Below are 12,873 nucleotides of genomic sequence, written 5' to 3' on the forward strand. Positions count from 1 at the left end.
ACCCACTACATATTATGTGTTTGATTCTATGGGCTATAATTCCTTCATCTAATAGTATGAAATTCTCATTGAAATGTAGTCCCTGACCATTTCATATAAGAGATCAAATTTGTATATTCATGTATACAGGACCTTACTATGCATGTGTTTTCACCTGGAATCTTCTACAAAAACAATGATATTTTGAACTCATAGCGGTCTGACTACTTTTTCCTTACACTGTTCTGAGATTAATGATATGGATCACACATGTACCTTGCTTAAAATGTTGATTCTCCTTGAAAGCAGATTGATAATTTTGTTTTTCTTTTTTTTAATTTGCTTTAGAAACAATCTTATTTTACATATCAATCAGTCCATTTCCTCACCCTCCCATCATCCCATGTCCCCCAGTGAAGTCCCCAGCACTTCCACTCCCCATAGATAGTGAGGCCCTCCATGGGGGAATCATCAAACTCCTTCACATCACTTGGGGTAGGACCTATGCCTTCTTTCATTTATCTGGCCTGCGATAGTATCCTTCCATAGGGGATGGTTTCCCAAAGTCCATTTTTGCACTAAGGAAAAATGCTGGCTCCATTGTTAGAGATACTATAGTCTTCCCAGGCCTCTTAGATGTTACCCATATTCACAGGGCTTGGTTTATTTCAATGCTGGTTCCCCAGATTTACAACTAGGGACTCCGTGCTCTCACTTTGTCAGGTCAACTATTTCTGTGGGTTTCTCCAGCATGGTCTTGATTCTTTTGCTCACCCCTCTTCCCTCTCCACTACTGGATATCAGGGGTATGGCTCAGTGTTTAGCTGTGTTTGCCTGTTTCTGCTTTGTTCAGCTACTGGGTGAAGGCTCTAAGAATGGCAACCATGGTAGTCTTTATAGGGGAAGGGCATCAAAGGCAGCCTGCTCACATTCTTATTTTGGGTCATTCCAGTGGATCACTGAGCATTTTCCCAGTGCCAAACCTCTCTCCAAATCTATACTGGCTCCCTCTATCAAGGCATCTCCTTTCTTGTTCTCCTCTATTCTTCTCTTGTCTCAATCCTCCTCAATGTCATGTTCTCCACCGCTACCCTAATCCCCTTTTCCCCTTACCATTTCCCTACACCCGCTCTCAATTTGCTGAAGGAATCTTGTCTCCCTCCTCTTCTACAGGGCAACATGTGTTCGTCTCTTGGGATCCTCCTTGTTTCCTAGGTTCTCTGGTAGTGTAGACTGTAAGATGGTAGTCCTTTTCTTTATGTCCAATATCCGTATATGAGTGAGTACATACCCTGATTGTCTTTCTGTGGTTGGGTTGCCTCAATCAAGAAGTTTCTTCCTGTTCCATCCACTTGCCTGAAAATTTTCAATATTTCATTGTTTTTTTCTGCTGTATAAAACTCCTTTGTGTAAATGTACCATATTTACTCCATTCATTATTCAGTTGAGGGGAATCTAGGTTGATTCCAAGTTCTGGCTATTACTATTTTTGTATGTTGAACCTGGATCCCTATGATGAAGCCTACTGATCATTGTAGATTATTTTTCTGATGTGTTCTTGGATTCAATTGGCCGATATTTTGTTGAGTATTTTGCATCATTATTCATGAGGGACATTGGTCTGTAGTTCTCTTTCTTAGTTGTGTCTTTTTATGGTTTCAGTACCAAGATAATTGTATACTCTAAAAGAGTTTGGCAATGACCTTTCTGCTGTATTGTGTGGAAAACTTTATGTAGTGCTGGTATTAGGTTTTCTTTGAATTTCTGGTCGAATTCTGCACTGAAACCATCAGGCCTGATTTTTTGCAGTTATTCGATGAGTTTCTATTTCATTAGGCATTAAAGGTCTTCTTGATTAATTTTAGTAAGTGATGTCTCTCCAGAAAATTGTCCATTTCCTTTAAATTTTTGAATTTTGTGGCATAAAGGTTTCCAAAGTATGACATGAACATTTCTGAATTTCCTCAGTGTCTGTTGTTATGGTCTACTTTTCATTTCTGATTTTGTTAATTGGCATGCTCTGTCTCTATCTTTTCGTTTGCTTGGATAAGGGATGTTTATCTTGCTGATTTTTTTCAAAGAACCAACTTATTTTTTCATTCCTTCTTTGTATTGTTTTCTCTATTTCTACTTTATTTATTTCATCTGTCAATTTGACTATTTCCTTGCATGTACTCCTCTGCAGTGAGTTTGCTTCTTTTTGTTCTAGAGCTTTCAATTGTGCCATTAATTCTCTAGTGTGTGTATTCTCCAATATCTTCCTGTGGGCACTTAGTTCTATGAACTTTTCTCTTAGCACTGCTGTCAATGTGTCCCATTAAGCTTGTGCATGTTGTGTTTTCATTCTAGTTGAGTTGTAGGAAGTCTTTACTTTCTTTTTTGCTTATTTTGTCCTTGACCCAGGAATGGTGCAATTGCATGTTGTTCAATTCCCATGAGTTTGTAGGATTTCTGCAATTTGTGTTGTTGTTGAATTCTAACATTAAAGCATGGTAGTCTGATAAAATACAGGGGGTTATTCGGATTTTTTGTATCTGTTGACATCTGCTAAGTTTCTGAGTATGTGGTCAATTTTAGAGAAAGTTTCATGTGGCTTTGAGAAGAAGGTATATCCTTTTGTGTCTAGATGGAGTTTTCTATTAATGTCTGTTAAACCCAGTTGGGCCATAACTTCAGTTATTTCCTTTGTTTCTTTGTTCAGTTTTTGTCTGGTGAACTTGTCGAGTGGTAAAAGTGTAATGTTGAAGTCTTCCACTATAAACGTGTGAGGTTTTAAGCATGATTTGAGCTTTAGTAATATTTCTTTCCTGAATATGGATGCCTTCATATTTGGTGTGTAGATGTTCAAAATTGAGAACACATTCTTCATCTCTTTTGATGGATTTGATTATGAAGTCCAATTTGTTAAATATTAGGATTGCTAAACAAGCTTGTTCTTAGCTTTGTTGTATTGGAAAATCTTTCCCAACCCTTTACTCTGAGGTAAAATCTGTCTTTGATGTTGAATTGTGTTTCTTATATGCATCAGGATGAATTCTGTCTTCTTATCCATTACGTTACCCTGTGTCTTTTTATAGGCAATGTTTAAGAACATTGCCATTGAGGGATATTAATGATAATTGATTGTTAATTCTTTGTTTTGGATTTGTTGTTGGTGGTAATATTGTGTTCATATCTTCCCCCTTTTTTGGTGTTTGGTGTTGTGGCACTATCTATTGCCTATGTTTTGTTAGTGTAGTTATCTTCCTTAGGTTGGAGTTTTTCTTCCAGTGCTTTCTGTAAATCTGGATTTGTGGATATGTATTGGTTTTGTCATTGAATATCTTGTTTTCTCCATCTATAGTGATTGAAATCTTTTCTGGATATTGTTGGGGAAGTCTTTTGTCAATAAAGCACTGTTGAACCAATAGGAATCTAGATAAGTGGGACTAGGAGTCCAGGAGGATTCTGGGAAGGAGAAGCACAAGAGATTCAAGATGTAACGCCATGGGGTAGGAGCCCGGAACTATTCTCCGGTAAGAGACATACTTAGATTAACAATTATGGGGTAATTACTTAAAGCAGAGCTAGCCAGTAAGAGACAAGCAAGGCCAACAGCTTCATAACTAATATAGCCTCCTGTGTGTTTATTTGTGACTGATGCGGTTCTAGAACCAGGCTGGCGGGAAGGCTCCTCTCAAGGAAAAAGCTTCTCTTTACAGGGTATAGTAGTTTAGAATTGTATCCACGTTCCCTTAGCATTCGTAGAACATCTATCCAGGACCTTCTTGCTTTCTGAGTTTCCATTGAGAAGTCAGGTGTACTTCTGACAAGTCTGCCTTTATATGTTCCTTGACCTTTTTCCTTTGCTTCTTTTACTATTTTTTCTTTATTCTGTAATCTGCTGTCTTGATTATTATGTGATGAGGGGACTTCTTTCTTTAGTCCAGTCTATTTGGTATTCTGTAAGTTTCTTGTAACTTCATAGGCATATCCTTCTTTAGGCTAAGAACATTTTGTTCGATGGTTTTGTTGAATAGGTTTTCATTACGCTTGAGTTGTATTTCTTCACCTTCTTTTATACCTATTATTCTAAGGTTTGGCCTTTTTTTAAAGATTTATTTATTTATTACATATGCAGCATTCTGCCAGGAGAGGGCACCAGATTGAATTGTAGATGGTTGTAAGCCACCATGTGGTTGCTGGGAATTGAACTCAGGACCTCTGGAAGAGCAGTCAGTGCTCTTAACCTCTGAGCCATCTCTCCAGCCCCCAAGGTTTGGCTTTTTAATGGTGTTCCATATTTCCTGTATATTTTGTGTTAGTAATTTTTTGGACTTGAGATTTTCATTGGTACATGATTGTTTTTCCTTTAGTATGTCTTCAAATGTGAGATTCTCTCTTCCATTTCTTGAATTCTATTGGTTACACTTACATTTGTAGTTCCTGATTATTGACCTAGCTTTTATATTTCCAGCATCCCCTCATTCTGTGTTTTCTTTATTGATCCTATTTCAGCTTTCATGTCTTGAAATGTTTAAATTGTTTCCTTCCCTTGTTTGGTTGTGTTTTCTTGCCTTTCTTTGAATACTTTAAGTGATTTGTTTATTTCTTGAATTTTTTGGTTTGTCTTTTCCTCCATTTCCTTTTTTGTTTGTTTTTTCCTCTATTTCTTTAAGGAATTTTCTTCTTTACTCGTTGAGGGTCTCTAATATCTTCATAAACTTGTTTTTAAGGTCCTTCTGCTTAATTTGCATTGGCATGTTCAGGTCTTGTTGGTTTAGAATCCATAGTTTCTGGTGGTGCAATATTGGTCTTCTGTTGTTTGGTGTGTTCTTATACTGTCATCCTTCTATCTCTTCTTTAAATGGGTGCAAGCTGTGACTCTCCTTCTCTCTCCTCTCCTCTCTCAGTGTTGTAGGTGGGCCAAGACTTAAGTTTCTGCACTTCTCTATGGTCTGGCCTCTCCTGTTGTTCTCCTCACTCAAGGAGAGAGTGTAAGGGAGCCATGACTCAAGTGGAGGGCATAGGGCAGAGGGTGTGTCCCAACTATAGATGGTCTGTCCTGCTGGGACTGTTCCACTACACCCTGAGCAGGCCCAGGAATTCCCAAGGGGGGATAGTGGGATTTGCGACCCAAGCAGAGCTCACACTCACCTCGACCAGAGGGGGTACAGCAAGGGGTGAAACAAGACTGAGGTGTAGCCAGACCCTTGATAGTCCCTCCTTTCAGGGCATGTCCACTACAAGCAGAGGAGACCCAAGAAGTTCCAAGGTATGGATGGTGGGAGTTGGGTTATGCAGATCCCATCCTCATGTAAGCCCATGTTGGTAATTTTAATGCACTTATTCTAATTTGCGAGTAAATTCCATGATTCTTCTCTTCTCCAGTTGAATTAGTTACATTTTTGTTTACCTAATTTTTATTTAAATTAAAACAAATATTATTTTAGATCCCATCTCCTCTCCCTCCAATCCTCGCATGCCCCCATAAATCCCCATCCCAATCCACTCCTCAGAGAGTGTGAAGCTTCCCATGAGGGATCATCAAAGTCTGTCACATCATTTGGGGCAGGAACTTCTATCTGTATGAAGACTGAAAGAGTATCTCTCCATATGAAATGGGAATCAAAAAGCCCATACATCCATTAACAATGAATAGGGTTCCACTACCAGGGGCACCATAGCCTGTCCAAGTCCCTCAACTGAAAGCCACAATAAGGAGGCCTTGTTTGGTCTTATTCAGGTTCCCCAGATGTCAGCCTGAAGTGAGGCCGTGCTTGTTCATGTCAACTGTTTCTGTGGCTTTCCATAGCAAATTCTTGCCCGCTTTGCTCATCACTCCTCCCTCTCTACAACTTGATTTCAGGGGATTGTCTCAGTGCTTAGATGTGAATCTCTGTTTGTGCTTCTGTGAGCTACAGAATAAAGGCTCTGTGATGATATTTAAGGTAGCCATCAGTCTCATTAGGGGGGGAAGACCAGTTCTGACCCACTCTTCACTATTGCTTAGATTCTTAATTGAGGTCATCCTTTGGGTTCCTGGGAATTTCCTTAGTATCAGGTTTCTAGCTAAATGTATAATGCTTCTCTCTATCAAGGTGACTCTTTCTGTGCTCCCATTCTTTGTTCTCTCCTCAACTTGACCTTCCTGATGCTGGGAGCCCACAAGTGACTCAGTTATCATCTGGAGCCTATTCTAAAATATAATAAATCAAAATTGTTTGTTTGAACCCCTTGAGTGTCATGAGAAAGTTCTGATTAAAATTTTGTAACTTGTGTAAGCTATCATCTGCAAATTGATATGTGACAGACTGATGATCTCACATGGGAGTCCTCAACTTTTTTGAAGATTGGATAAATGGTGGGTGGGGAGGTGATGGGAGAGTGGGAGGATGGACAGGATTGGGAACTGGGGTGTAAATGTGATTGCTTTTAATTTAAGTAAAAATTAATTTAAAAAAGAAAAAAGATATGTATCAGGAACTTGCAAGTCCTTAAATCCACTGTACTTAGCAAAGATTTCCCTCTAGTGCTGGTGTGAATATTGATAGTGCATACAGGAAAATTCAAGTATCTGTAGACATACCCCTGGTTGATTATGGCATGAATACTGATCCCCTACTGAAATAAGATGAAGCTACATCTTCCCTGTTCTAATATAGATAATTATTGCCTCAAGTGTTCACCTGTAGTTAGTAATGCATCTTCTTTCTGAATGATATACAAGACACATACTGAACTTCCTGGATATGTAGCTTGTCTATCAGAGAGCAGAGTTAACCATATACCAACATTTCAAAACATGTACCTCTGTGTTTTTCTTTTCTTCTGTCACTGCCCCAGTGATATGCATCTTTGGAGTCATGCTCCAAATATATGGATAACCAAGCAAATTGAATTATTGGATTATTTTATCTGAAAATTTGGAGGAACAGTCCACAGTGGGCAAAAAATGCCTATAGGTACATGACGTAGCTGTCAGGAATCAGGAAACAATGACTGTCTGAAATGACCTATCTGCTTTTCTTTAATCCTGAGAAAACTGTCAGGGGAATGTTAACATATTTACAGTAGCTCTTTCTATCTCAGGTAAACTTCTAGATAAAATTGTCCAACAAATGGTTAAAGATTGTTTTCTATGATGATTCCAAATCCTGTCAAGTTGAAAATTCAGATGAATAATCACAATATAAGTGAAATCCCTAAACATTATCCATTAGAACAGAGAGATGATGGCTGACATTCCTACATATCCTTCTAAGACACACCCCCAAATGATTAAACTCTCTCGGATTTGGCCCTATCTCATAAAAGTTACAAACTCTTAAACTTTGTGTTAATCTTACAACATTCAAACACATGGCCTGTTGAAGCACACATCCTGTAATATTAGCTGATATAATATTGGACAAATTAATTATTTTAACATTAAAATAAGTCTGTGTGACTTTCCATAAAGTACTGACCATTTGCTAATATATCCTTTAGATTTCAGAGATTACCAAATCTGTGTACTATAAAGCCATGGATTTATATTCAGGACATCTCACTATGAGGGTATGGCTGTTTAATGGTTGATCACAATCCTCATCCAGACAACAAAAATTTAATGAGTGAAATGAAGAAATACAGGTCTTACAGATATCTGTTCCACATCTCGGTATATGGGATACAGCAATATCTATAATGGAAACGATCTCTAGAAATCACTTATATTTCATTTATTTTAAAATGTACGAGTTAGTTTTATTGTAATTCCCCTAGAAGTACCCTATGTTGGCCATTATAAATCATAATGGCCAATATTGGAAATTTTTACTTACTTTCCTTTGTATGAGTGAGCTTGTACCAGTGAGTGTTTGTGTATGTATCTGTGTGTGTGTTTATGTGTGTCCTGCTTTCTAGCTTAATTAGATTTTAGATGTATCAGAAAGAGTAGGAATTATTTCTTACTGTAGCGCTTTGCATGTGTAAAAGAGACAAACTTTTAAGTAATTACCTCAAGATAATAAGAGAATTCTTGAATGTAGAAATTTCCAGACTGAAGACATAAAGACTGATAAACTTTCCATTTAGAGAAGTAGGTAATATATCTACAGAAACTTCCATTTTAAAATAACAACTTAAAATATCAGTATTTTTGATGCATTACTAAAATTGAATCCATATGTATGATTTCTTAAAGTCATTAAATATATTGTATTAATTCTCACAATTCTGAACATCTGTGCCCCAATGCAAAGTCATCCAAGTCCATACAAAAGAAAAACTTTAGTAAAATTCAAATAAGTTAAACCCCAAAGAAATAGAAGCATTCATAAAAAGCCTTTCAAGCAAAAAAAGTCCAGGGCCAGATGGATTCAGTGAAGAATTCTACCAAAAATTCAAGGAAGAAGTAATACCAATATTCATCGATTATTCCACAAAATAGAAGCAGAAGGATCATTACCAAACTCTTTTTATGAGGCTACAATTACTTAGTACCCAAACTACACATAGACACAACCAAGATGGGGAATTACAGACCAATCTCCCTCATTACAATAGCCACAAACAAAATAAAATATCTTGGGGTAACTCTAACCAAAGAGTAGAAAGATCTTTGTAACAAGAACTTTGAGTCTTTAAAGAAAAAAATTAAAGAAGATACCAGAAAAATGGAAAGATCTCTCATGCTCTTGTATAGGTAGGATCAACATAGTAAAATGTCAGTCTTACCAAAAGCAATTTACAGATTCAATTAAATCCCTATCAAAATACCAGTACAATTTTCACAGACCTGGAAAGCTCAATCCTCAACTTTATATGGAAAAACAAAAGACCCAGGATAAACAAAACAACCCTGTACAATAAAGGAACTTCAGAAGGCATCACCATCCCTGACTTCAAGTTCTTCTATAGAGCTGTAGTCCTGAAAACAGCTTGGTATTAACACAGAAACATACAGGTAGACCAATGGAATTGAATTGAAGACCCTCATGTCAACCCACACACCTTTGGCCACCTGATGTTTGACAAAGAAACTAAAACTATACAATGAGGAAAAAAGCATCTTCAACAAATGGTTCTTGAGAAACTGGGTGCTTGCATGTAAAAGACAGCAGGAATATCCATATCTATCATCATGCACAAAACTTAAGTCCAAATGGATAAAAGACATCAACATCAACCCATCCACACTGAACCTCTTAGAAGAGAAAGTGGGAAGAACCCTTAAACAAATTGGTAGAGGAGACCGCTTCCTGAATATAACAACACTATCAAGACACTGAGATCAAAATTTAATAAATGGGACTTCCTGAAACTGAGAAGATTTTAAGGCAAAGGACACAGTAAACAAAACAATATGGCAGCCCACAGAATGGGAAAAGATACCACTTCCTCATCCTACAGAGGATTTATTTTCAAACTATACAAAGAACTCAATAAGCTAGACATCAAAACATCAAATAATCCACTCTTATGTATATACCCAAAAGATGCACATTCATACAACAAGGAAATTTGTTCAACCATGTTCAGTGGAGCATTATATGTAGGAGCAAGAAACTGGAAGCAACCTAGATGTCCCTCAATGAAGAATTGGTGGAGAAAATGTGATATATTTACACAATGGAGTACTACTCATAGGGAAAAAAGTGGAATCTTGAAATTTGCAGGCAAATGGATGGGACTAGAAGAAAACAGCCTGAGCTAGATAATCCTGTCACAAAAAGCCAAAAATGGTATGTACTCAGTCATATATGGATTTTAGACATAGAAATAATGAGTACCAGCCTACAGTCCACACTGGCAGATAAGGTAGGAAACAAGAAGGACCCTAAGAGAGACATACATACATGGTCCCTTGGAGAAGGGGAAAGTGACAAAATCTCCTGAGCTAATTGGGAACATGGGGGGAGGGGAGATGAAATCAGTAGAAAAAGAAGGGGAGAAGAGGAGGGAAGAGGAGGAGAGAGCAGGAATTTTGATTCAGGGGAAGAATAGAGTAGAGCAATAAAAGAGATACCATAATAGAGGGAGCCATTATAGTTTTAAAGAGAAATCTGGCACTAAGGAAATGTCCAGCGATCTACAAGGTTGAATTCTACTAACAATCTAAGCAATATTGGAGAGGCTACCTTAAATATCCTTCTCCAATAATGAGATTGTTAACTACCTTATATGCCATACAAGAGCCTTCATCCAGTAGCTGTTGGAATAAGAAGCAGACATCCACAGTTAAACACTGAGTTTAACTCTGGAATACAGTTGCACAAAGAGAGGATTGATGAGCAAAGGGATCAAGACCACACTGCTGGATTAAGTCAAACTATATATTTTGAAAACACTTTGACTTCCAAATTTCAGTATAAGAGCATGTTAGTTTGGAAAACAGTTTCTTCTTTTGCTTCCATGGAAGATAGAAAGCTGTGGATTCCTTCAACATTATAATGGTTTGATCAAACAAGACCCCCTGAAGCAGTGGCTCAGATGATCCAACATCAAAAACAGCTGAGAAAATGTAACCACAGACTACCACAGACAGGACTTGGATTAATTTCTGTTTTTTCACAGGATTCCCTTGGGATTGACTGAACCCTGAAACAGCAGGGAGCAGAAAGAACTATGTGTGTATTCCCAAATATTGTTTATAAAAGTCTATCTTCATTTAAATGGGATTGATTGTTTTTAAATGGTTAATGATCTGGGCTGGAGAGATGGCTCTGCTAGGCTAACAACCCAAAATATAAATGGCTAATGACCAAAGTCAATTTCTTTAAAACAAAAAAAGGGAATATTGTATAAAAAATAATATTTCTCCTTGGTGTGGATTTTGGTCTACTGATACAATTTTAATGTCAATATTGTTGTATGTATATTTCTACTCTTGCTTAGATAGCATATTCATATAGCTCACTTAAAATGCAACATATAATTTTAAAAACAGATTATATATAGTAAATTGTAATAGTCAAAACTTATAGTTATATTTCTTAGGTTTTCTAAATATAGAAAGATATATTTCTAATGGATAGGTGTTCTTCTAAACTTTGTAAGACCTACAGAATAAGGCATTAAAATGGTTTATTATTGTTTTTCATGGCAAGTCACAAGTGTTCATGGCAACACCACTTACCATAGAGAAGAAGGTGGGCATTGAAAAAACTTGTTATAGAGTTTGCCTTTAATATGACAAAACTAGCCATTTGAGCAAGACACTGCTCTTGATTGGAATGTTTGATTGTATGCTATATAAACTGGACATGAAGGACTCACAGAAAAGTGACTGCTGAACTTACCAAAATAAGATGGTACAGTCCTTCAGTGTTTCTGTTTCATGGAAGAGTCAGCCATTCTGTAGGACATAGAAAAATTTGATTGAAAAACTGTCAGTACAGGTGTGATAGTTTCAAATTTCCTGCTTTGCAGAAATGTCTGCTAGATACTCTAGGTCTATATACTGAAGATTGATGGCCTAGTGGTAATGAGGAAATTTGGCTTAATCTCCAGGCAATGAGATGGCTCTGTTAATTCTGGAGCTTATATATTATCCTTTGAGGTATTTGATGCAGTTAAAGACAAATAGCTATGGTTATTGTTTTCATTACTTTTGATAAAAAAATAAGTAACATATAAAACTTTAGCATCACAAAAATATGCTAGATGTTACAATATTTTCTTTAAATTTTGCCAAATATTGATGTACTAAACATTGCAACTATAATTCTCACTTGATAACTCCTTTTGTATATAATTATACTATGTTAAAGTTAAAATATTCCTTTTTAATTAGACACAAAAGAGGAAATGATGGAGCATGTCCTTCTGCATGCTATGAATATGTTTCTCTTATTGATTGGTGAATAAATGCTGATTGGACTATAGACAGGCAGTAAGTATAGCTGGGGCTACCAGACTTGAAATTCTGGGAAGAGGGAGATAGGTAAAAGTCTCCAGAGAGACACCACATAGCTTCTGAAGGAGTAACATGCCAGAGCATTACTGGTAAGCCACAGTCATGTGGCAATATATAGTTTAATAGAAACAGGTTAGTAATTAAAAGAATTAACTAGCCAATAAGAAGTATGAGCCACTGGTTAACAGTTTATAATTAATATAGGCCTCTGTGTGTTTATGTAGGTGAAACAGCTATTGGAACTTGCAAAACAAAAACTCCATCTTCATTCAGACAGTGAATAGATTGGAAGCAGAGTGATTATAGTTCTGGCTTCCCAACTCCAATGACATATTTCCTTTTACCTGGTCATTCCTCCTACGCCTCCTCAAAGAGCAATGTACCAAATATTCAAATATGAGAACCTACAAGATACAATTACATGTAGATTACAGTATTATTCTCCCTAGTTCCAAGAAATATATGTATGTATATATTTATGAGGTTCTTTGTCCTGCCAAGTCCTGCTGCCCTTCTCAACCCCAAATAACCATATGGATCCTATATTAATTACAAAACTGTTGTCCAGTGGGTTGTGCTTCTTATTTCCTAGCTCTACTTTAATTATTAACCCATAGCCATTACTCTATGTATTTCTACATGGCCTTATCTTATGAGAGAATGCCTGGTGCATCCTTTCTTCCAGGGCTCTACATAGTGACTCTGAGGGGCTTCTCCTACCTCCTTTCCCAGAATTCTCCTCATCTCCTATCCCTGCCTATCTTATTACATCTACTGGCTATTGGCCAGAGTTTTATTCATCATCCAATAAGAAAAAACATATATACAGAAGGACATCCTCTGTCATCTCCTTTGGCATATATCAGATATTATTACATATTATTACATGTATGATTCTCAGTTCATATTCACTACTTTCTTAGCAATATGAATTGGCATGTTCTTCAACACTGTAAGAATTGCATTCCTCCCACAGAAATCCATTTCAATTGCATCAATGCTGAATATGAAAG

General features: G+C 36.9%; 1 protein-coding gene across 1 annotated transcript in view; it reads left to right on the forward strand.

Moving 5' to 3' along the window:
- The window catches only part of LOC101844785 (zinc finger protein 54-like), a 1,121,204-nt gene that overhangs the window by 560,859 nt on the left and 547,472 nt on the right, over positions 1–12,873 (forward strand). The gene's annotated exons all lie outside the window — the stretch shown is intronic.

The sequence above is a fragment of the Mesocricetus auratus genome, unplaced genomic scaffold (assembly GCF_017639785.1).
Source record: "Mesocricetus auratus isolate SY011 unplaced genomic scaffold, BCM_Maur_2.0 Super-Scaffold_100037, whole genome shotgun sequence".
Taxonomy (NCBI): domain Eukaryota; kingdom Metazoa; phylum Chordata; class Mammalia; order Rodentia; family Cricetidae; genus Mesocricetus; species Mesocricetus auratus.